At 57.6% G+C, this 21,400-nt stretch overlaps 1 protein-coding gene and 2 long non-coding RNA genes across 24 annotated transcripts in view; 1 reads left to right on the top strand and 2 right to left on the bottom strand.

The window, feature by feature from the left end:
- MAPT (microtubule associated protein tau) overlaps window positions 1–17,414 on the bottom strand; it is a 47,865-nt gene extending 30,451 nt beyond the window's left edge. For 17 of the 22 annotated variants that reach the window (XR_005814598.1, XR_005814599.1, XM_040536619.1 and 14 more), the window contains exon 1: window positions 17,338–17,414. The gene's annotated coding sequence lies outside the window, so the exon portion shown is untranslated. Of the gene's footprint in view, window positions 1–4,666; window positions 4,735–15,283; window positions 15,422–17,185; window positions 17,231–17,337 lie in introns of those variants that run through there. The other 5 variants (XM_040536632.1, XM_040536633.1, XM_040536634.1 and 2 more) reach the window with 3 other exon arrangements.
- LOC121059797 lies at window positions 4,818–21,284 on the top strand. The gene is made up of 4 exons (XR_005814639.1): window positions 4,818–4,896; window positions 5,093–16,498; window positions 19,064–19,488; window positions 19,797–21,284. It is a non-coding gene; the product is annotated as an uncharacterized LOC121059797 (long non-coding RNA).
- On the bottom strand, window positions 17,730–21,294 carry LOC121059802. The gene is made up of 2 exons (XR_005814645.1): window positions 20,954–21,294; window positions 17,730–20,001 (listed from the first exon to the last, which is right to left on the bottom strand). It is a non-coding gene; the product is annotated as an uncharacterized LOC121059802 (long non-coding RNA).
- Window positions 21,295–21,400: the final 106 nt, after the last annotated feature.

Genomic DNA, 21,400 nt, shown 5'->3' with positions numbered 1-21,400 from the left:
CTTGCCGTCCAGCGCCAGTCCAAACCCTCATGTTCCTGTGGGTTGGCTTCAGAGGGCAAAGCCAAAATTCCCAGCCGAGCCACAAGCCCCACAAACAAACCAAAGCCAGGATCACCTCCTGCAGGGCCTGAGCGGGGCCAGCACTGCGTCTTGACGCAGAAAGGTGCTAAAATTCAGAGTTATTTTTTCCAGCGAGCATCGAGCTGCTCAAGGAAACGAAGCCGCCAACAAACATCTGCTCCTGCGAAGCATGGACCGTGTTTCTCCTTATCCTCTGCGCTAGCTGGACAGACAGTGGGTTTAGCTGACTTCCTAATAGCTGATATAATTACAGCCATTGGCAGTGATTAATAACCAGCTATTAAGGGAAATGGCGAGTTTGCCACGACCCCCAGGAGCGCTTGAATCCAGCAGTGGGGCTCCGGTTACCAGCAGCAAGGAAGCAAGCTCACGTGGTTTTGTTTGCTGGCAATAAATTCTCTGGATATATGGAGCTAAGCAAGGGAAGCTCAAATGCCAGTAATCAGATCTTACCCCGTTTTTTTTTAAGCCTTGGGAAGATGACTATGCAACTGAATTTCTGCCTTTGACAGCTATAAAGCCACTTGACCTAACTGTACCGAGGAAGTTCGAGAACTTGCCCTGAAACAAAATCGCTCGCAAAAATGGAGGTATAAAATAGGAAGGAGTAAAGTATCCACTGTTTGCCAAAATTCAGGGGGAGCTACCCATCAAAAACGAACATCCCTAATTATTTGGGCATATGGCTGCCCTCCTCCCGGGGCTCAAAGGATCACACTGATGCTATCCTGGTCCCGTTTGGCTGGGACTTGATCCTATTTGCAGGTCTAGTTAGCACTGAAATACGAAATTATAACATTAATCTAGTAAACAGAGGACAAAGGCAGCCTGGGCATGAACACGTGAGTGTGAAATGGCAATGTGCTGCTCTTCGCTGTGTATGCACAGGGGAAGGCGTAGGAGTGAGCCCTCTGTCCCGAACGCGCACCTGGGACGGGCTCAGCAGTTTTTTTCATGGGCTGTCCTGCCTGCTGGTAGGAAAATGCAGATGGGGGAAGCTTCCCGTCCCCCTCCCTACTGGTGGGCCCTCCCAGCCCAGCTCAGCTCACTAAACCTCTACAGGTACCAACAGCTCTGCTTCCCGACTGCTGACCCAGAGGCAAACCGCCCACAAATACACTGCTGGATTTAACTGAGGCTTCCTCCCCCTGCCTCCTTCTCTCTTTCCTCCCACCTGATTTTTGGAGAGCAGCACTTAGCCTCTCTCCCAGTCTCCCCGGAAAGACACATTTAGTGCTGTCTTGCCTCCGGACACGAATTTCCTGGGACGCTATCCAGAGAGGACTCCTGGCTTGACAGCTACCAAGCTCGCGCACCCCGCCGGAGGCTCATCTGCTGGTGCTGCGCACGGCATCCGACTCAGCCACAGACGTCCCGCTTTTCCTCAGAGCACAGCATCGAGCATCTGTGCAAGCCTGGCACGCCAGCAGCGAGCGATGATTCAGCAGAGGCCGGTGGATGTGCTGCCGGCGGGGCCGGCTGCCGCCCTGCGTGCCGCTGACCGGCTGTGCTGGGGGTTTTCAGCGCCAAGAAAGGGCTGGGTGTTTTTCAGAGAAGCTGCCGGTTTCGCTGTCTCTCTGAGCGCTGCAGAAAGGCCTTTAACGCTGCGATGCTCACGGCCAGGCAGAAGCAGGCTCCGTTCCCTCTGAGCTCCGTGCATACAGCATGATTCAGCCGCCTGGAGCTAAAGGAGTGGAGACGTGCCCGGGAGGATACAGCCATTAATTTGGCAGAGATGAAAGAAAGAGCTGCCTGCTCTGCTACAAAGAAAAAGGCCCCACCAGAAGCCACAAAGATGGATCAAAAAAACACTCAACGATACCCTGAGAGCACCAGAAACCTGGCTGCAGCTGAGGAGAAGCCCTGGATGCTCATTTATTTGGCCAGCAAGGGGGCACGGTTTGCTGTGCGGAGCAGAAGCGTCTCCCACACGAAGCAGGTCGTCCTCCCGCAGGCAGTGGAGGAGAAGAGGAGCTCCTCGAACCAGCACGAGCCAAGGGGCATGGACGGGGACCTGGCTCCCATGTGGCTCCAGCAGCATCGTGCACTCAGCAGGAGAAACGCCCGCTCACCAGATGCCTCTACCACGAGCGCTGCTGCTCCTGCACCGCCCCGGATGCGTTTCCTGCAGCTCGCCCTCCGAGGCTGAGATTTAAACCCGTCACAGCAGGGCTGATGGAATTTCAACGGGAACACAGAAGTAAATAAATAATGGCAGCCACGCAGAGCAAGCCGGTGGGTAAGCAGGAAGGAGCCAGCAGCACCATTATCTCTAAGCTGCGAAGCTCTCCCAGCTGAATTCAAAACACGCAGCCCACAGAATAATCGTACAGCCATATTCAGCAGGAATGGCCTCTATAAAGACACTTTATGCCTCTCCGATGGATGCTCAGCTTCATTCGCTCTCCTTTCTTTCTCACCCATTGGATACAGCAAGCTCGGGACTGCGCCGGCGATGCACGCGGTGTGGGGACGGATCTGTCCTGCCCGCAAACCCCTTCGTATTCCAGGGGAACGGCTCGGCTTTGCTGCAGGTTTTCACTCAAGTGATAAATCCAGGACTAAACGGAATTGAAGCCCTATGAAAGCGCCTGTTTTGGATTCAGGTTTTTCTTTTTGAAGAAAGAGGGTCTGGGAATCGCAGATTTGAGGAACTGCTCTGAATTCTAGAGAACGCCTGTAATTATGATCTGTTTCATCTGTTTCTTGAGTGGGGGACTGGGAGATCCCTCTCAGGGAAAAACATAACATTAAGGGGAGAGATGCTCCAAAACCCCTGTAATGACAGCCCCACCTTGAAGCAATGGCTCGGTAATGACTAATTACACCAAGGAGAGCTGCCCAAGATAAACTCTGGCAGCACCTTCTGCATGGCAGATAAGGCACAAGCCCCCCTAAGCATCTTATCCATTTCCAGCAGAACTATTGCCGTTCTCGGGGACACTATCTGAAACCCTACAGCCCGCCCCATTATGAACAGCTCCTCCGAACCTCGCATTTTTCAAACCCGCGGCCCGCCTTGTGAGAGAGGAGGCGCCTTTATTTAGCAGCCGTTTCGAGCTGTGCAGCAAGGCACACGAGGAGGCACCGCGGGGCCAGGCTTTTACTGCCAGGAGCAGGAGAAAGCGGCCGCTTTCTGGCAGTGCCAGCTCACCCACCAGCACTTCTGCTGGTGCAAACTGGTCAGGTCCCTCAGCCTAAATCCAATGTCTCGAATTCAGTTGTTTGCCGTTTGCACCAGTGCAGGAGGAGCAATTGGCGTCGCAGGACGGCACGCGGCGCATCGCGCTCCTGGAGCTGCTTTGGAGGACGGAGCGGTGGTGCCGGGCTCCCAGCTGGGTTGGGAGGAGGTTTGGGAGGCTGGGGGCTAAGCTCAGTGCTCCCGCAACCAGGAGCAGCTCCTGCCGAGTTTAAACGGTGGCGTTGTGTGGCTCAGCCCGGCACAGGGTGGTCCCTGCAGGGCTCTTGTGCAAAATGGTAGGGGCTAAAAGCCTAAGTGGAAGTGGCTACAAAAGCAGTTTCCAGCCCAAAAGAGCCCAAAGCCTGCAGGACCAGAAGTCTGAAGAGAAGCGAAGCAGAGCTTTTACAGCCACCAACATCACTGGAGTTGGGGTCCGGACGTGAGAGCTGTCAGAGTCAGCTCAAGGTCCAGAAGGTATTTAAACAGAGAAAAACCTCATTTTCCTTGTGGGATTTGGCGAGGATGCCGAAAGCGCCATCAGCACTCCCCCAGGAGGCTGCACAGACCTGGCAGTGGGGTCTCTCTGCTCGGCGTGGCAGCTCCTGTACCGCCATCTGTGCGGCTCGCACCGAGCTTTCGGCACCAGCCTGACCTCGATTCCTCTGCAGGACGTGGTGCTCGGGAGCCGGGGCGCCAGAGCCACATCCCTGGCATCGTCCTGCGCCCTGATATGATTCAGAAATGAAAGCAGTGCTCCTCTCCCATCGCCTGGTCTGCAAGCGTATTTCCTAGAGTAGGCTTAAGGTGTCGGGAAAATGGTTTGGTGTGGTCTGAGCCGCAGGGAATGCAAACAGAGCTGGGGTGGCACTGCCTGAGCGGAGCCAAGTGCTCGGCTCCTGGCATCGCCCCCAGCACCACCCGCACGCATGAGAACGGGGCCAGGCAGCGCAGCAGCACCTCCTCCCTCCAAGAGGGCTCCACCATCAAGCACTGTTTCACAAAGAGGGGAGGAGAACAGCCTATGCAAACCAGGATTACAAAAGAAAATTAAATCAATAAATGACCGAAATATGCAAGAAGTTTCCCATTAGAGCACGCCGAAGCCCTGTGTACAGGGCACAAACCAGCTCCCGGTGTTGGTAAGGAACTTCTCGGCGCTGCAGCACCTTCCTCCTGCCCCGTGCCCCCTGTGCTGCAGGGTCTGGTGCTGCGATTCCTGCGGGGCCAGCAGCGAAGGCACAGCACACGCAGCGCTCATCCTGCTCCCCTCAGGCCGAACAGCAGCGCGCAAAGCCTGGGAAGCTTTACATCCCACTTAGGTCCGGCAGCCCGAAGCCTTAATCCCTCGGCAAAAGGTTTCCTCGCCGTGAGAGGTAAATAAAAGCAGGGCTGGAAAACACCTACCCCACGGAGAGTGGCCCGGGGAAGGAAGCAGGTGCTGGGGACCACGCAGCTGCGTTTCGGCGGCGCTCGGTTTGCGTAGTGTGTTCCAGGTGCCACCATTAGCACTGTCACAAAGGGGCACGGAGCCGCGTCCCCGCAGCCCTTCTGCTGCCAGGGGCTTACCCCGCAAGGGCAGCAGGCGCCCACTCGTGCTACTTAAAAATGAAAATTCAACAAACATCAGCCATCCGGTAAGTGTTACCTCTGAAAGGTGATCAAACGCAAGCAGGGGGGTTCGAAAAGCACAATTCCATCTGAATTACTCAATTAAAACGGAGTGACAGCCCCGTGAAATACCATCAGCCTGAAAGGCTCTTCATAATTCATAAGCAACTCCCTTTTCATCTCCTTTGTGTACCTTTCCAAGTGCTGTTTTTTTCCGAGAAGCTGACAGATGAAGGAATACGGATGGCGACCTTGTTATTTGTCTGATACGCAGCGAGCTGAGGAATTAAATGGAGTTTCGAGTTCTCTAGACAAGAGGCTCGAAAAGTTCCTCCAGGTTCAAAGACAAGAAAAATGCCTCTTAGAGGAGCAGGAGGGAGCTGCAATAGAAATAGTTTCAGAACCGCATTTTTCTACACTGTTTTTTCATGTTTTTTCCATGTTTTAGTGTAGGCGGCTGCTTGGAGGCCTGGGAATTTGACACCTTTCCCTGGGGCCGGGACCCCTTCGAAGCAGACGTGCAGTGGGTTTGGGCTCACGGCAGAGCAACTTTGAGGCTCGGGACCCTCATCCCAGCAGGGTGTTCACACCAGCTTCACGCACACCACTTTGGGTCAAAAGGGAATAAAAAAGCTGGGTTCAAAGACGCAAGAGCTCAGGGAACCGTCAGAAACCATCCCTTACGAACCTGACTGCTCGCCCAGAGCCCTGCAAGCTCTCAGCAGCTGGCAAAGGTCTCCAGGGCACGCCGGTGGCCAGAGAAAAGCCAAGGGCCACTCGTGCTGGCCAGTTCCTCGGCATTTCTGAGAATTACACTAACAGAATTTGCCATCCCGAATCAGCTTAGGCCCACTCTGGCAGCTGGCTCCACGCAGGGTGGCAATCAGGAGAGCAGATTAGCCGGCCCCAGCTCCAGCCCCAGCCCGAGCAGCGAGACTTGGGAGATGGGAAATGATTTTACCTGCCCAAATAAAAGGACACCACAAACACAGCCCCCGCTGGGAATCGCCTGAGGAGCACACACAAGTATTTTGCATAGCAGGAACACCCACCCTGCACCTTGTGTTAACTGCCAGAGGTGCAGTTTGCTGCAGACCTAGCGCCATCCCCATCTTCCCATCAGGAAGCTCCCGGTGGACACCACCAGGATGTCATCTTCCCTGAATTCCCCCTGATGGAGACCACCCGGATGTCATCGCCCCTGATTTCCCTGGCAGACACCGCCGGGAAGTCACCTTCCCTGACTTCCCCCCGATGGACACCACCAGGACACCAGGACCCAGCTTTCGCCTTGCCTGGAGCCGCACGCCTCCGTGCCGAGCTCCCACCACCCCTTCCCACCTTTCTTTTTCTCTTCTCCTCCTGCCTTACCTGACTCAGCCAAAAGCAGCCTCCTGCAGCCCCCCCGCAGCCCCCTTGAGCCCTGCACGCCTACACGGGGGGCGTTGAAGGGCGCCAGCGCCCCGGATCCCCCCTCTCATTCCGCACTGTGATGCGAAGCTCGGGCTGCCTCCGAGTCCAGTGGCTTGAGCTAGATTAGGGCTCCGATCAGAGGGGCTTACACGGCAGAAGAGGAAGCAAGAGGAGTTTTGGAGCCTGCCCTAGCTGGTCAGCGGGCTCCTGGCGGATAGGAGGAGGGGAAGCCTCTTTGCAGGGATTTACGAGGCTGCCTTCGGATTTCGCCCCAGCCCCCTGCTGGAGTATCTTGCCGTCGTGCGTTTCAGAGCTACGAGATGGGCCGTGGGTAGCTAAGTTCTTCCTCCCCCAAAATCCTGCTTTCTTGGGAAGCCTTTAAGCAGTTGAACGCGTAGAGCGGATCAAAGGGAAGGCAGAAGATCTTATTTACCAGCTAATTCCCTTTGACTCTTCCCATCCCGGGCTCAGCCCGACCGGTTGGAAATCGGAGCATCTCTGCTGCTGCAGGCTCGCGGGCCTGTGTCAGTTGGCGTTCACCAACAAAAAAAGGTGGCAGTGCCATCTTTCCGCGGTGCTGCCCTTGGAAAGTCCCACCACGTGCCCAGGAAAGGCTGGATGACAGCACATGGCAGTACAGCCAACTGCTCCTGCGGTCTCACCGCCCGCTGTGGGCATCTATCCATATATCCATGTATCCGCCCGCTGCTGCTAAAGGGGATGTGACAGGGGAGGAAAAGTGCCCCTTCGGATGGCCAAGGGGAGAAAAAATCCAGCCCCAGCGTTCCCAGTACCGCGCTTGTTACCACGCGCTGTGATACCACACGCTGCAATAAGCGGTCAGTGCGGTCGGGGCGCGTTATTTTCCAGCTACAAAAGCCATGTTGGTGCGTGCTTGGATGGGGGGATAAAATGGGAAAGAAAAGTTTCCCAAAATGCTGCTGGAGTGTTTATGAATTGGGACCTGCCCCATGGAGCCTCCTGTCCCCCGGCTGCAAGTTGCACCGTGGGGAGGAAGAAGTTGCTTTCCCGAGGCACCGCGCTGCCCCAGGAAGGAAAGCAGACATCATCCCACCGCACAGCAGCTGCCGCCCTCTTCTCTGTCACTCCCGTGGAACAATTATAAAGGCTGTTCCTGCGATGGCAGCCAAGTGAGATCCCTTTCTCACAGCTGTCGGTGGCAAAAGGAGCCTGGCGGGGCTCATCTGCTCGGGGACGCTTGCAATCTACCACGAGCAGGACCAGTGGCACGGCCAGAGGTTCCTCGTGGCTGTCACCATTTTCTTCCTTAACATGAGGTCAGGAACAAAATGACAGGACTGATTTCATGCTGCAGCGGGTACCAGGACACGTCCCAGGGCCGGGAAAGGCTGACGGACCAAGGGCTAAAACCCCAGGCTGGTGCTGAGCCAGCGGGGCCGCGCGGAGCTGTGCGCTCGGGGAGGTGCACGGTGCTGCACAGCACCGGGTCGGGGCGCTCGGGGTGCTCCCGGCCACGAGCAGCGGCTCCGTGACAGCAGCTCCGCTCTTCACCTTCATGCAGGCTCCCGAGCACCGTCTCCATTTTACAACTGCTCCGCAGCGCAGCCGCGTGCCGTAGGACCCAGCAGAGCCGACTGCCGGTCTGAGAGCCACAGCTCCTGCTAATTTGGTCTCTCCGCAGGCTTTCTGTAGCGGCACGCGTACAGCAGCATCCATTTGCTGCGCCAGAGCCACCGGCTAGAGAAATGTCCGCAGCCCGGGGGGAACGCCAGGCTCAGGTCACCCGCACAGGGCACAGCCCATCGGCACCGAGGAGTCCAACCGTTCCGCATTTAGGTGCCAAAAAACGCAGAGCCCCCAGCGAGGAGAGAAGGCAGGGCTCTCCCTGCAGCACGCGGCCACCCCCCTGCCAGCCCCCCGAGTCTCTTCTTTCTTTGCTGCAGCAGGAGTTGGCTGCCTCCTGCCTTCGCTGCGGTGCTCAGAGCCAGGCAGGGCCACATCCTGCACTGCCCGGGAGCAGCCTCAGGGCGAGCACCAAGCAGGCTGAGCACCAGCCCCTTCCCCTGCCTCGCTCCGTGCCGTGGTGCTGACACCAAGCAGACGGGATCTGCGTGCAGCCAGACTACGACTTAAGGAGAAGGAACCCTCGTTTGCACCTGTAAATGGACCTGGAGATGCGGGTAGGTGCTGTCGCCTTCCACCTCGGCCACCATCACGCCCGCGCACGCCCCGCACAAGCAGGATTTGTGCGTGGCACTGAGCACCGCGAGCTCCTCGCCCCGGGTTTGCAGCTCCGGAGGGGGAAGCAGGGATCTTGCCGTCCAGCTGCCATCCAGCCACACCCAGCACCAGGTTTTGGGAAAGATGCTGTCGAGACACAAGGCGTGCGTGCTGCTTGCTCGCTTTGATCTCAGCCGCTCCTCCCGCTTTGATTTCGCGGCGCTGACGCTTGCTGCGCCCTGACAGCGCAGCCTGGGCAGAAGTTCGGTGAATGTTCAGTTCAGTAACGAGGACACTGAATTTAAAAGACGCCCCGGGCCACAGCCCTAGCCTACAGACGTGTGATCCCAGCCAGCGCGGACGGGATGGAGCCAGGAAGGTGCTGGGGACACCACGAGGGTGCGAGAGATTTTCTCAGGGCAAGGAAAACATTCAAGCCATCTCCTCGGGCTGGCCTTTCTGTTACGTTGAGCCGTTCCAACACACAGCTAGAAATGAAAACAATGACGACAGCACCGTCTGCTCCAGGTGCCGCCACGCCACCACGGCCTAGGGCACGCAGGAGCAGGCGTTATCATCAGCTGGCCCCAAAAATCCCCCCTTTCCTCTGCTGTGGCAGCACAGGTCCCCCCGCGGTCTTGTGTCAGACCAGCACCAGTGTTCATCTCACCAGGACGTCACCGTGAGCCACCTGATACCCAAAGTGGGCACCAAACACCCTGTGGCCCCGCAGCGACCAGCTCCAGCATCCCACAGAGGACTGGAAGCAGTGGAAGGCAGCGGGACACCTCACTGTGGCTGTCCCTATACCTATAGGGGAAAAAGTCAGCGCTCTTCCACACTGCTGCCTCGCCGTAGAAGAAAGGAGCACAGCAGAGCTCACAGCCCTTCGGGGCTATCACGCCAGCCATCACTACGCAGGGCATCCAGAGGAAGATTTTAGCTTCTGTCCAGCTTTTCTGCATCGTTCTGCTCTCCCCTACCAGGAAAAATTACAGTTGAGGTCCAAAGCGAGTGTGCTTCAGCCTTTCTTCTTCCAGGCCAAAAGATGCAAGCAACAGGATCTTCATCCAGCACTTCACCATGCTTCTGTCGTCGCTGTCATGTTGTTGCAGAGCAGCAGAAACAAATCGCTCCCCTAAATGCTCTACACCAAGGCAGATCGGCACAATGGTATTTACTAAAATCAGGGTTGGGTTGGTTATTAAATCCATGTGAGAAGGGGCAGTAAGCAGATCAATACAGAAAAAAATCCAGATCTGGAAGAAGAAATATCAGCAGGAAAAGAGGGCAGGAAGCGGGGTGTGCCGGCGGAGGGAGAGGTTTGGGGACACTGCGCTGGGACATCGGGGACACGGGTCCTGGTTCCAGCTCCGACCTCTGCACGCCACCAGCAGTGAGAGGTGTGACGGCACAGAGCGACGTCCACCCGGGCATCCTGCAGCACAGCTCGACAGCCAGAGCTCTTATTTCCAAAAGGAAAAGCCCCCGAAGCTGCGCTGTGCCTTGATTTTTTGTAGGGAGGGAGCTCAGTTGGAACCGTGCTGAGGCACGCGACAGACGAGGATATTTAAGTGAGGTAGGATGAACAACAGCACGTAAAAATCAAGTGCTTGGGAGTCTCCCTTCAGCTCATCTTCACCCCATGAGGGCCACTCGGGACAATGACCAGCTACCAATCTCATCTCGCCTCGATTCTACCTTTCTCGAGCCGATGAACAGATTTACAACAGCATGTGCAGGTGGCACCAACAGCGACACTCCGCGTGGGAAGCCAGGCCCTAAATTCAGCCCGAGCGGTAGCCCCGTTATTCCCCTTCCCAACCCAAAGGCTGCAGGACGAGAGGTTTAAAACCAGAACAAGCGTGCATTTCATCCTGTGGCAGTCATCTAGGGGCCCAGGGGACGAGCAGTTGGAGTTGTCCACGTTTAAGCTCGCCCCACGTCTAGGATTTGGGCTCCATCCTCCCCAGCACGTTTGGTAAAAATCAGCGAGGTGCAGTCAGTGTCCTCAGGGGCTTCGTCCCCCTCCATCTAAATGCAGCTCTGCTGTCACACGTCTGACACGCGCAACAGGACAGCCTGCTTGGGAGCCTTACCTCTTGCTTAAAATAATATTGCTGCTGGGCTCGGGTTACGAGGATCCATTCACGCTCCGTAAGGTCAGGGCTCTCTCCGGGTCACCAATACAAAGGCAGGAACGAACAGGGTGCCGGTACTGCAGTCGCGCTTCTTTTTATTGCGGCACAGAGCAGAGGCTGGCTGCTAGAAGAGGCTCTGGGCACACCTGGAGCCCCCCCGAGGGAGGCAGGGAGCACTTGGCTGCGGCGGACGACGCTGGGCTTTGCTCCCACAGCGGGCTCGAGCTGCAGCAAAGCAAACCCCATGGGCACACGAGGTGAGGGTCCGTGGTGTTTCCTGCCTGCAGCACCTGGTGGTCCTCGCTCGGCCCCCGAACCCTTCTGATGCTTGCTGATCGCTCCTCGGCATCGCCCGGCACGCTCAGCTCGCTCCTGCTGGCTGCAGCTTGCCAGAAATTTCGCAACGAGCACCAGCGAGGTGCAACGGCTCGAGCACAGAGGACGGGATTCTGCCATTTCAGGACTCGAAGCAAGCACCGAGAGGCTCTGGGATGCTGGAAGAGCAAACAAGCCCGGGGAGCGAGCAGCCCCTCCGTCGGAGCAGTGCCTGAGCAGAGTCACTAAGGAAACCGGCTTCGGAGCTGCGCAGGGACCTCAGACAGCCCTGACAATGAGCCCTATTATGAGGCACCATAAAAGCACTGACATAGTGGGGAGATTAGGCGCTAAGAAGCGCTTTCACCTTAACCAGCGTTTACAACTCTCTTCCCCTCTAGCCTGGAGGAACCCGGGGGAAGAGGCACGGTAATTCAGCTACCACTGAAGCAGGGAAAAGGCAAAACACACCCAAAGCAGGCTCCAAAACCGTCCGCGGGAGGAGGATGCGCTGCCAGCAGCTCAGCACTGCTGCAGCTGAGATTCCGGCACCAGCCGGCGCTGGAAGCCCAGCCCAGCACGTCAGCACCCTGCAGGGAGCTGGGCACGGGGTGCTCGCAGCCCCCCAGCTCCTGCCCGAGCACCAGAGGCTCCCCGAGCGCTGCAGAGCCCGGGTCTGGGTCTGCCGGGTGAGGTTTGTGACGGGAAGAGGGCCGGTTCCTGCCCCAGCTCCTGGTCATCCTCCTCCTCGCAGGGCCCCGTGGCTGCCGTTGGCACGGGACAGGTCCCAAGCCCCGGTGCCAGCCCCGTCCGTCCCCAACGTGCTGGGTCCCGGCTGCGCCCCCCAGCATCGCCCGCTGCTTCTGCCTGCCCCGCTCCGCACCAGCAGAAGGCACGGGAGAGCACGGGGGTTTCTGTCCCGTTTGGAGAGGTCCGTTCCTAAAAGTGGCTTCTTAAAACGGGGGCAGCAACGAGGCAGTGGTGAAACCACGCTAAAAGAGGGGACTTCAGAAGGCAGAGCTCGCTCGGGGTAAAGCCTGCCCCCGAATTCTGAGCTGAAACCACCAAATTCTGCCCTGGGAGCACCTCCCAGCCCCGGGCTCCCCAACACCACAAGCTACAGCTTCGGGCACGTGAATCGGGCACGTGATTTGGCCCTGCAAATCCAGCCCCATCACAGTCCTCGCCTTCAAACCCCAAAGGGAATTCGGTGCCAGCCGCTCACCCCATCGCACGTGGGATCTGCAGCGGGAGGGTAACGAAACACCGGGCAGCGGCACGGAGCCGCCAGCGCTTTGCACGAGGTGGGAGAGGAGCACGAGCCCCGTCTGCGCCGCTCCGTCGAGTTTCCTTTACCCCTGCCCGCACCACGGTGAGGGGCGTTTTCAGGTAAAGGTCGTATTTTCGTTTTACGCCGAAGGCTCCTCCTGCCAGGCTGCAAAGCTACAAACCGACCTCTTAAAGCTCGTCCCATGGGGCATCCCTCCTCCTGGGAACGCCTTTCTGCTCGCCCCACCAGTCCGCACCCTGAACGCGCTCCCCGTGAGCCCCACACACCAGCACGGGGCCGTTTTGTCATCGAAGAGCCCAGCACAAGCACAACTTCGGCCCGGCCACAGGGGTGCAGCCGCTGCCGACCGCTTCGAGGTCTCGCACCCCTGCCACTGCTGGACCTGCTGAGGTCCAACAGCCCCTTCCCAGCACGGGCACCCAGGTTGAAGACAGGCTGCTCATCGCTCCTCAGCCCCTATTTCACTTGACTCCATGTCCTCGGCCCTCTTCTCGCCCCCATTCCACCCACCTCGTGTCTCAGCACCGCTGGGAACGTCCCTTTCAGCCCCGCTGCAGTGGCCAGCCATGAAACCAAATCCTTGCCCACCGCTTTGTCCGCTGCCTCTCCTCTTAATTCCTCAATCGAGGACGTGCCCAGCTGGCCAGATGTGTCCCTGCACCAGTTTCAGACTCAAAAGCGCATCCCAAGCGCTTCTGCCCGATACAAGACAGCAAAAATGAGCAAAATGGGCCCCAGGCCGGCACAAACGCGCACGTTACTGAGCTGGGCACTGCTCGAGGATCACGGGAGAGGTTTCCCGAGATGTGAGCAGTTTACAAACACCTCGAGGAATTTCGTTTTGCAGCTAGCGACCTCACGCAGCGATGAAACCCGTGGGAACGCCATAGGGCACCTCCAGGCGGGCAGGAGCTGGTGGGGAGCCGTGCCCCGAGATGCTCAGGAGCAGCAGAGAGCCCTGCAGCTCGGCACCGCGGGGGCTCAGAGCCCCAGACGTTATTCAAAAACCCGAACACGAGTGGTTTTAGCATCCCAGCTCCCCATTTTTGACGGGACTTGCCAAATGGGACAAGCACGGAGGCGGAGGTGGGCAGGCAGCGACACGGAGCTGCTCTGCAAGGAGTCAGGGCAGGTACAGAGGGGAGGCTGCAGGGATGGAAATAATCAGCCCAGCTGCAGCACCGACCCCGTTAGCTCAACAGAAGGTATCCCCTGGCGCTGCTTTTCCTTAGGTATTTAAAGAGCAGGCACTGGGAACGGGAGCCAGGCTGCATGTACCGACTGCCTCTGCTAATCGGACTTCTTGGAAAGGAAAAGGGAAAAAAATAAAATAAATCAGTGGCTTGATGCTCCGAGAGCACGAAGGGCTCATTAGACTTGCAAAGAAAATCCACTCAAGTCTAAAGGCGCAAATCCATCTCCTCCAGACTCTGGGGTAAACTGCATATGCTTTCCACAGGCACTTAAAATAAAACCCAGCCTACAAGCAGCAGATTTCAGCGTGAAACAAAGCTCCACCTCGCAGATGGAGGGGACCCATCCTGCCACGAGAAAAGGCTGAGATCCACTCAGCCCCTCAAGGCAGAGCTGCGCCCATCTTAAAAAAAAAGAATAGGTTACCTACAGGGCCACGATTCTCTGCTATTCCTGCCAAGCCCTGGGGCAAATCCTTGGGATCGAGGGCTGCTCGTGCCCCAAAGCTGAGCAGGAGCTCAGCTCCTCAAGGATCGGTGCTCCGGCTCCAGGTACTGCTGCCATCACCTCCTTTTCACGGCGTTCGACTACGGGGCAAGCACACGAGCGACCAGCCCTGGGTTTGATCCTCAGCCTCCCGTGTCCCCGTGCAGCCAGGGAAGCGCGCTGTGCTCTACCAGGAAGGGCCGGCAGCGCTTTTCCAGACCACGAAGGTGGTCTGGAAGCCACAAACCCAGCCAGCAGGACAGCCACGGCCCTCCCACGCCCGTACCGAGCTCCAGCAGCTCCCGCACGTGCTCTCAGCATCACCCAGACCACGCATCCACGAGCATCACGGGTCCACCACGAGCTTCCAGCCCCCAGTCCGGCCCCACACCTACTTGCAGCCAGCCTGCTAGCCGCCCGACCCCACCACCAGCAGGGGAAGGAGACTGGAAAACACTGGGAGCTGGGTGGGAGCCAGCCCTCGTCCTCTCTCGACCGATCCATCAAGCGGCAGGGCGCTGCCAGGTCGCCACGGCTAAATTAGCAGCGCTCCCTCAAAGGATGCGGAGCCACCACCGGCGCTGGGCTGGCAGAAGCAGCTCGTTCTGCCCAGGACAAGCTCAGGCCTACAGCTGATGGAGCAGATGCAAAAACGCACGCTTTAGGAGCGAGGCAGAGGAGCACCGAAGGCTGACTGAGGCACCCACCTCGCCAGCGTGCATCGAGCGTCCCCGGTGAAACGCACCGAGCCCAGCACAGACAAGGCAGGGCCAGTGCCACCTTATTTCCCCCATTTCTCACCTCTCAGGGGGCTCCTCCTGGGGAAACGAGCACAGATTTGCTTCCCCGCGGCTCTCGGGGTGGGGAATAAGGGGAGATTGCAGCACTGCCGGTTTGGGATAGTTAAAAATGCGGTCGCTTGTCCCAGCTGGGTTTGTTGAGCGTGGTGGGAAGGGGCAGTCGGGGTGGTGGGAAGGGGCAGTCGGTGCGGGAGGCTTTGGGCAGGAGGAGGCTGGCAGCAGAGGGCAGCGAGGCCACGGCACAGGGCGAGGGAGGCCAAACTGGAGGCTTGGTCTGGAACCACTTAAAGCAGTGTTTTAAAGGGGGGAGTAACGAGAGGCAGAGCCAAGACGGGTTACGGCCCCTACGGTGCCCTTGTCACCTGCGAGGACCGGCCCCGGCCCCTGCCTGGGGAGCTCCCGGTGGGGCACACGGGGGTCCTGTCCTCATCCCACCTACGGATAAATGCACGTACACCAACCCTGGTGCCACCGGCCCCTCCTGGAGCAGGTGACAGCCTCGCTCCCCCAGGCAGAGCCCACGTCCCGATGCGTCCCCCCGTCCCACCCGCTGGGACCTCCACAAGCTCACCTGAAAGCTGGGGCCGAGCAGCGAGCTGTCACAGAGCAGGGCCGGATAAACGCCCTCGGAGAGCGCAGATCTTCGTGTAAAGGCTTCAGAAGACTCCAGGAGAGCTTCGCGCTGCCCCCGTTAAATCCTACGGACCTGCCCTAGCCCAGGGGCCGACCCCGACCATCCTGCTGCACGAGACGACGACAGACCCACGGCACCGGGCTCCACGCACGCACTGACAGCCCAATAACCCCTAAACCAAGCAAACCCAGGTCAGCAGCCCTCCCAGTCCAAGCTCTGTGTCCCAACGTCCTCAGATCCTCTTCCTTTACACACGGCCTCGTGGAGGGCAGCCCCGAGCAGCCCCGGCAGCATCGCCTTGCTCCGCCGCACGGGAACCGGGTGTCAAACCCCAAACCCTGCCCACGCCTTAACCCCAAAGGCTCGAATCCAAGCCTTCGTCCCCCAGGGCATTCATCAGCCTCTGCTAACGCTGGGGGATGTCACAGCCAACACCATCCCCCGAACACCATTGATCCACCGAGGGCAATAATGAGAAAAAACGCTATTTTTTATCAGGCGTGAGTTATCTGCCCGGAAAAGCCCCCACGTGCTGCGGGGAAGCGGGCCAGCACCTCGCTTTTCTCCTTAGCTGCACGCCTTGGAAATAAAAAAATCCCAAATATTTTGCGTATCAAGGCGGAACGAAACCGGGTAAGGTTATGAACGGGTCAGGTTGTTTCTCGTTTCTAGCGAAAACGGCGCTTTGATGGTCCTTACGAGCAGCCCGTAAACGCCCAGCCGAGCACGATTTTGATTGCACACCTTGAAAAAAATGGGGAAAAACATGCACCGCAGAAGGGAAACCCTAAAACGAGGCAAATCGGAGGTGCCGGCAGGGAAGATTAAAGCAAGGAAACCTTCACCGGGTGCAGGGGCACGGCCCGGGGATCCTCCCGGCAGCACCGCCGGCAGATGGAAGGAGAAATCCCCCGTAACGCGGTGGCAGCGCCATCGGGCTGCGCGGCCAGGTGCTAAAAACCCGCTTTTCCCACCCAAAACCCGCGTGCGGGCGCCGATCCCCGTCCCTCACCCCAAAAATCGGCTCCCGCCCCGCACGGTGAGCGAAGTTCCCCCCCGGATCGGAAAAAAAAAAAAAAAAAAACACAAAGAAAAACCCGGCGGAGAAGCACGGCACGGGGCGTGGGGGCTGCGTTCTGCCCCGCTTTTGGGGTGAGATAAGGGGATTTTGGGACGGGATAACGGGATTGTGGGGTAACGGGGGGATAACGGGGAGACGAGGCGAGCTTAGCGTGGCACCGAGACCCCAACCCAGCACCCCCGGGGCTGGCCACCAGCACCCCAAAACCTGACAGGTTTCGGGGGCTGGGACCCCCCCCTTAACCCCCCCCCCAAAATTTCACCCCCAAACCCAACAAAGCACCGCAACCCCCCCACACACCCGACCCCACACCGCCTGGATCCCCCCAGTTTTGGGGCCGGGCGTGGACAGCTCCCTTTCCCCCCAACCCCCCCCCCCTTGAAGGATTTTTCATCATTTCACCCATTTTAACCAATTCCCCCCCTTTTTTCCCGACCCCCCCCCCCCCCACACACACACACACCCAGCCTGCAGAAGATGGCACCGGGGCTGGGAGGCGCAGCCCACCCCTCGTTGCCGCAGCCCCCCCCCCCGGGCCCCACCTGCCGCAGGAAATTGGGGCAAAAACCTGCAAAAACGGCCAAAAAATAAAAAAAACCCTCCGTCCCCCACGGCGGGGGGGGGGGGGGGGGCACCCAAAACCTACACCCGGCACCGCCCCCCACCCCCCAGCACCACCACCGGGGGGGGCAAACCGGCACCGCCGTGCCCCCCCCCCCCGGGTATCTCCACCGGTGCTTATTTTTATTTTATTTTACCGTTTTCCGCCCGTTTCACGGTTTGGCAGCCGGTAAACGGGGACCCGGAGGGGGGCGGGGGGGGGTTCGCAGCCCCCTCCCCAGCCGTGCCCGTTGGTGTAGGGGTGCACGGGTGTCCCGCCCCCCCCCCCAAAAGCCCGGTGCCCCCCTACCTGCCGCCGCCGGGTGTCCGCACCGGAGCCGCGCTGGGGAAGCGACAGCGGCGGGGGGGGGGCGGCGGCGGCGGCGGCGGCGGGGGGGGGGGGCGGGGGGGGGGCGGGCCGGGAAGGGGGGGGGCGCGCGCGAGCTCCGGAACCTTCGCCGAGCCGCCCTGGGGGGGGAGGGTGGGAGTGCGCATGCGCCGAGTTGCTCTCCTCTCCCCCCTCCCTGCACTGTCCCCCCCCTTCCCTGTTCTCCCCCCCCTCCCAGAGTGAGCGCGTGCGCGGTGCTGCGGGGGGGGGCTTTTGTCTGCGGGGCCCCGCCCAGCAGGGAGCGCTCGCGCGCTGCCCGCCCTCCTCCCCCTCCCCCTCCCCCTCGGCCGCCATTTTGTGGTCGGCCCCGTCCCGCCCTCCCGCCTCTTTTACCTCATTTTTTGTCTCTGAGGAGACTTCTCCGAGGGGAATGAGCGCAGATTTGCTTCCCTGGGGCTTTCAGGGAGGGGAGTGAGGGAGAACCGCAGCACTGCTGGTTCAGGATGGTTAAAAATATATTTATTTGTCCCAGCTGGGCGCTGCTGAAACAGTATTTCATTAAGCACACTTTGGGAAGGAAGAGGCACATAGGACTGTTTAGGGGCTGAAGTCTCCTCAAGTCTGGCTCTCACCCTCACGGTCCCAGCCCACCAAGGGCTCACCAGCCTCAGCAGTGTCCTCCCACCTGCAGGCAGCCGTGAAGGTTTCATTTCACCCAATTTTAAGCTCTAAGCTAAGGAAAGGAAAAGCAGCCTCCTTCCTCCCGAGGCAGGCAGCCCCACCGAGGTTATCTGCACACCTCGGGCTGTAGGGACACGAGCACCAGGTGAGTGTCAGCATGCTCAGAGGAACATCTGGGGCAGCTGACACCTGTGGGAAGGAGGTGACAAGTGACAACATAGCGTGTCCCAGGGCAAACACAGGCGCACCAGGCTCCCTCCTCATCCTGTAGAGCTTTGCCTCAAGCCCTGGAAGTCAGAAGGGCTGAAGAGACAGGCCTCACCTCTTCCACCTGCCTGCTTCACCTGGAAGCAGAGCAGGGTGCTCAGGTGGCTCGTGCCAGCAGCAGAGATCACTCTGCAAAGAGCTGCTGCCTTACCAGGCTTCTACCCCTGGTAATTGGATTTAGCAGAGAAACTGCAGGAGGGATCTTCTGGCAGACAAGCTCAGATTTTTATTTATTTTTTTTATCTGGGAAGCATTCCGGTGTACATCAAGGGCAAACAGCCAATTTAAGAACAGGCTTCTCTGACAGAGGTTGTGAAGGGGAAAACTCAATAAGGAAAGAAACAGATGTGGAACCCGCAGCACCAGAGCGCTTAAAAAGCAGGCTGGACAAGTGTTGGTTAGGGATGGTCCACCGTAGGTTGGAACAAGCGGCTGAAGCCTTATAGCTTTGAGGGTCAAAGCCCTTCTCTTACTACGGTATAAGTAACTACATAAGTACAAGGTACAGTCAAATTAATACAAAGTAGAAATAGTTATTTGGGGGCAAAAATTTTGCTTTATGAACACACAGCACCATGAGATAGGCTTACATGCATCAGTTGTTTCTGTTGACCTGAAAAAAAAACTAAGGGAGTGGCTCTTTTCTTAAAGAATTTAAGAAGTACCTGCTATAAATTGATTGGAGAATTTTCCCAGGGTAAGCACATCTGTGAAAAATCTCACTGCTTTGGGAATTGTGAAATAAATACTCATGCTACAGGGGGATCCATCCTTGTGATGAGGAACAAGCTGAATTTGAACTCGCAGTGCAAGCACCGAGAGCCCAGTCCTGGACCAGCAGCTCTTCCTACAGGCAGCACGGATGCAGCAGGAACACGGGAGTGACTGCAGAGCAGCTGAGCACCCTCTAATGGGACTGTTTCATCATCCAAGGGGGACAAAACCAGAAGGGACCTCCCTGCTTTTGTTTCCTAGCAGGAATTATTAGGGAGAATGGCACCTGGCTTTCTGAAGCCATCTGCCAGCGTTCATCTTTGCCTGCCTGAATTTTTCTCAGGTCACCAGGCACTGAGTCCCTTCAGTACCCAGGAAATCACAGGCTGGGAAGTATTAACTGGTCCCAATGATGTTCAAGCACAGCCACTCTTACCACAGCCTGACCATCTAGAAGATCTGCTGGTAAAGGTGAGTCAGGAATAAAATGCATCAGCTGGTGGACTGTAGTAAAGCAGCAGTGCTTCCCTGGTCAGTCCTGCAGGGCTGCCACCACACCTCCTGTCCTGGCCCAGGACCCACCCATGCAAGCCTGGTGGCACTGCACTTGAAAATAAAAAGATGCTCTGAGTATCATATCTAGAAAGAGCAAAGGCACAGTGTCTTGCTGCCCAATTCCCTCTGTTCATAGGGATAGAACCGCATGGGCATTCCTGGTAAAGTTCCTACAGAGAAATAATCAAATCCACACCCAGCTTCTCTTCTTTTTCACCCTGCAGGGCCAAAACCATGGGCTGAATGTCTGCGTCAGAGGGGCAGCAAGTGGCAGAAGATTCCCTTGTTCAGCCTGCCCACGCACCACACATCCACTGCTGGTTTGCTACAAAACCACCTCCTTGATGTGAAACCACACCACGCAACAAGACACTTGTTAGCTCAGTCCAGGCTCTTCCTTCCCCTCTATCCCTTTTGCCCTGCTACTAGCTGGAGAGAGGAAAAAAAGAAAAAAAAAAAAAAAAGGACTATTTTTTTAACAAATTATAAAGGTAACCTCTAAGAAGGAAAGCTTTAAGCTTCCAAATCTGCTTCCTTGTCTGGAAAATGGGGCTTGTTTTCCTCACAGGTGTTTTGCACTGCAGCAAGGTTTTCCCCAGCAGGTGCTATGGAAGGTAAACTGATTTCTCAGGTCCAGCCTGCAATGGGAACTGGAGAACTGCAACTGAGTGATGGGTTCTGGCTTACGGTGGTTTTAAGCCTGATGTCCCCAAGGCCTTATCTGCCTGCAAGCTGCTTCATTTCAGTCACTTAATTCAGATTAAGGATGGCTTTTGCAAAACCACAATGATCCTAGTTGAAATAAATATTCAAATTCTGCACTAGCGTAATTCCATTACAGCACTACCCAGATCCTTTCTGCAACCTGGCCGTTAAAAACTTCACCTAAAAAAGGAAGCGGGCTAATGGCTTGCAAAATGGTTTCCAGCCAGGGGACAGGACTGGTCTTCCTGAACCAATTCCAGACGCTATCGTGGGCTGGCAGACCACAAGATGACCCCTTCCTGGGGGAGCCCGGGCAGATGCAGCCCCCAGACTCGCCCCCAGGGCACGGCCACCAGCGCAGACGGTGCCGGAGCAGGGAACCGGCTGGGCTGTGACATCTCGCCGTGCTTTAAAGCCTCTCCATGGAGATCGCGGCAGGGAGCCGGGCATTGCACAGTTTCCCAGCCGTGCTCGCACGCCGTTAGGAGCAGCAGGAGAGCGGCATTCCTGCCCCGAGCAGACCAAAGCCTCCCACCAGCCTTTCCCAGCAGCTCAGCCTCTGCGTGCGAGTCTGCAACTCAGAAGGGGATTAGAGCTCAGCTGGCTCCGTTTCCCACAAGTTGAGACCAAACGCATGGATTTGCAATTTGGGCACGGTTCTCCAAAGTCAGTTTACGTGTCTATTGCACGGGCAGGCTCCAGGAACAAGACACAGCCCTTGAGGGACTGCAGGGACGTGGATCAGACATGCACACCCCCGTGACTCAGCAGAAAGAGCCGTCCAGATCCTCGCGGCCCAGCGGTGCTGAGCGCGGGGAGAACAGCCCCAGCACCTTCCCCTGGTCGGAGAGCCCTGACACGTTGAGATTAAGGCCCTCACGCTGCCTCACATGCTTCCCTCGTGCCCACACCCCAGCTGGAAAAAGATTATTCCTTTTTCTTCTCAGTTGGGTAACGCGGAAGGCATGCAAAGCCCGACACCGAAAAATATATAAGACCCTAAGTTTTTTTTTTTGTAATTAAAACAAAATTGTTTTTGGTTGTTGTTGAAGCATTATTGTTCTGCTTCTAAACTCTACTAGAGCAGCTTTCCAGATCATTTAAACACTGTGTTTAAGAGGCA

Source organism: Cygnus olor, chromosome 25 (assembly GCF_009769625.2).
Source record: "Cygnus olor isolate bCygOlo1 chromosome 25, bCygOlo1.pri.v2, whole genome shotgun sequence".
NCBI lineage: Eukaryota > Metazoa > Chordata > Aves > Anseriformes > Anatidae > Cygnus > Cygnus olor.
This window is presented reverse-complemented; position numbering and strand designations above follow the sequence as displayed.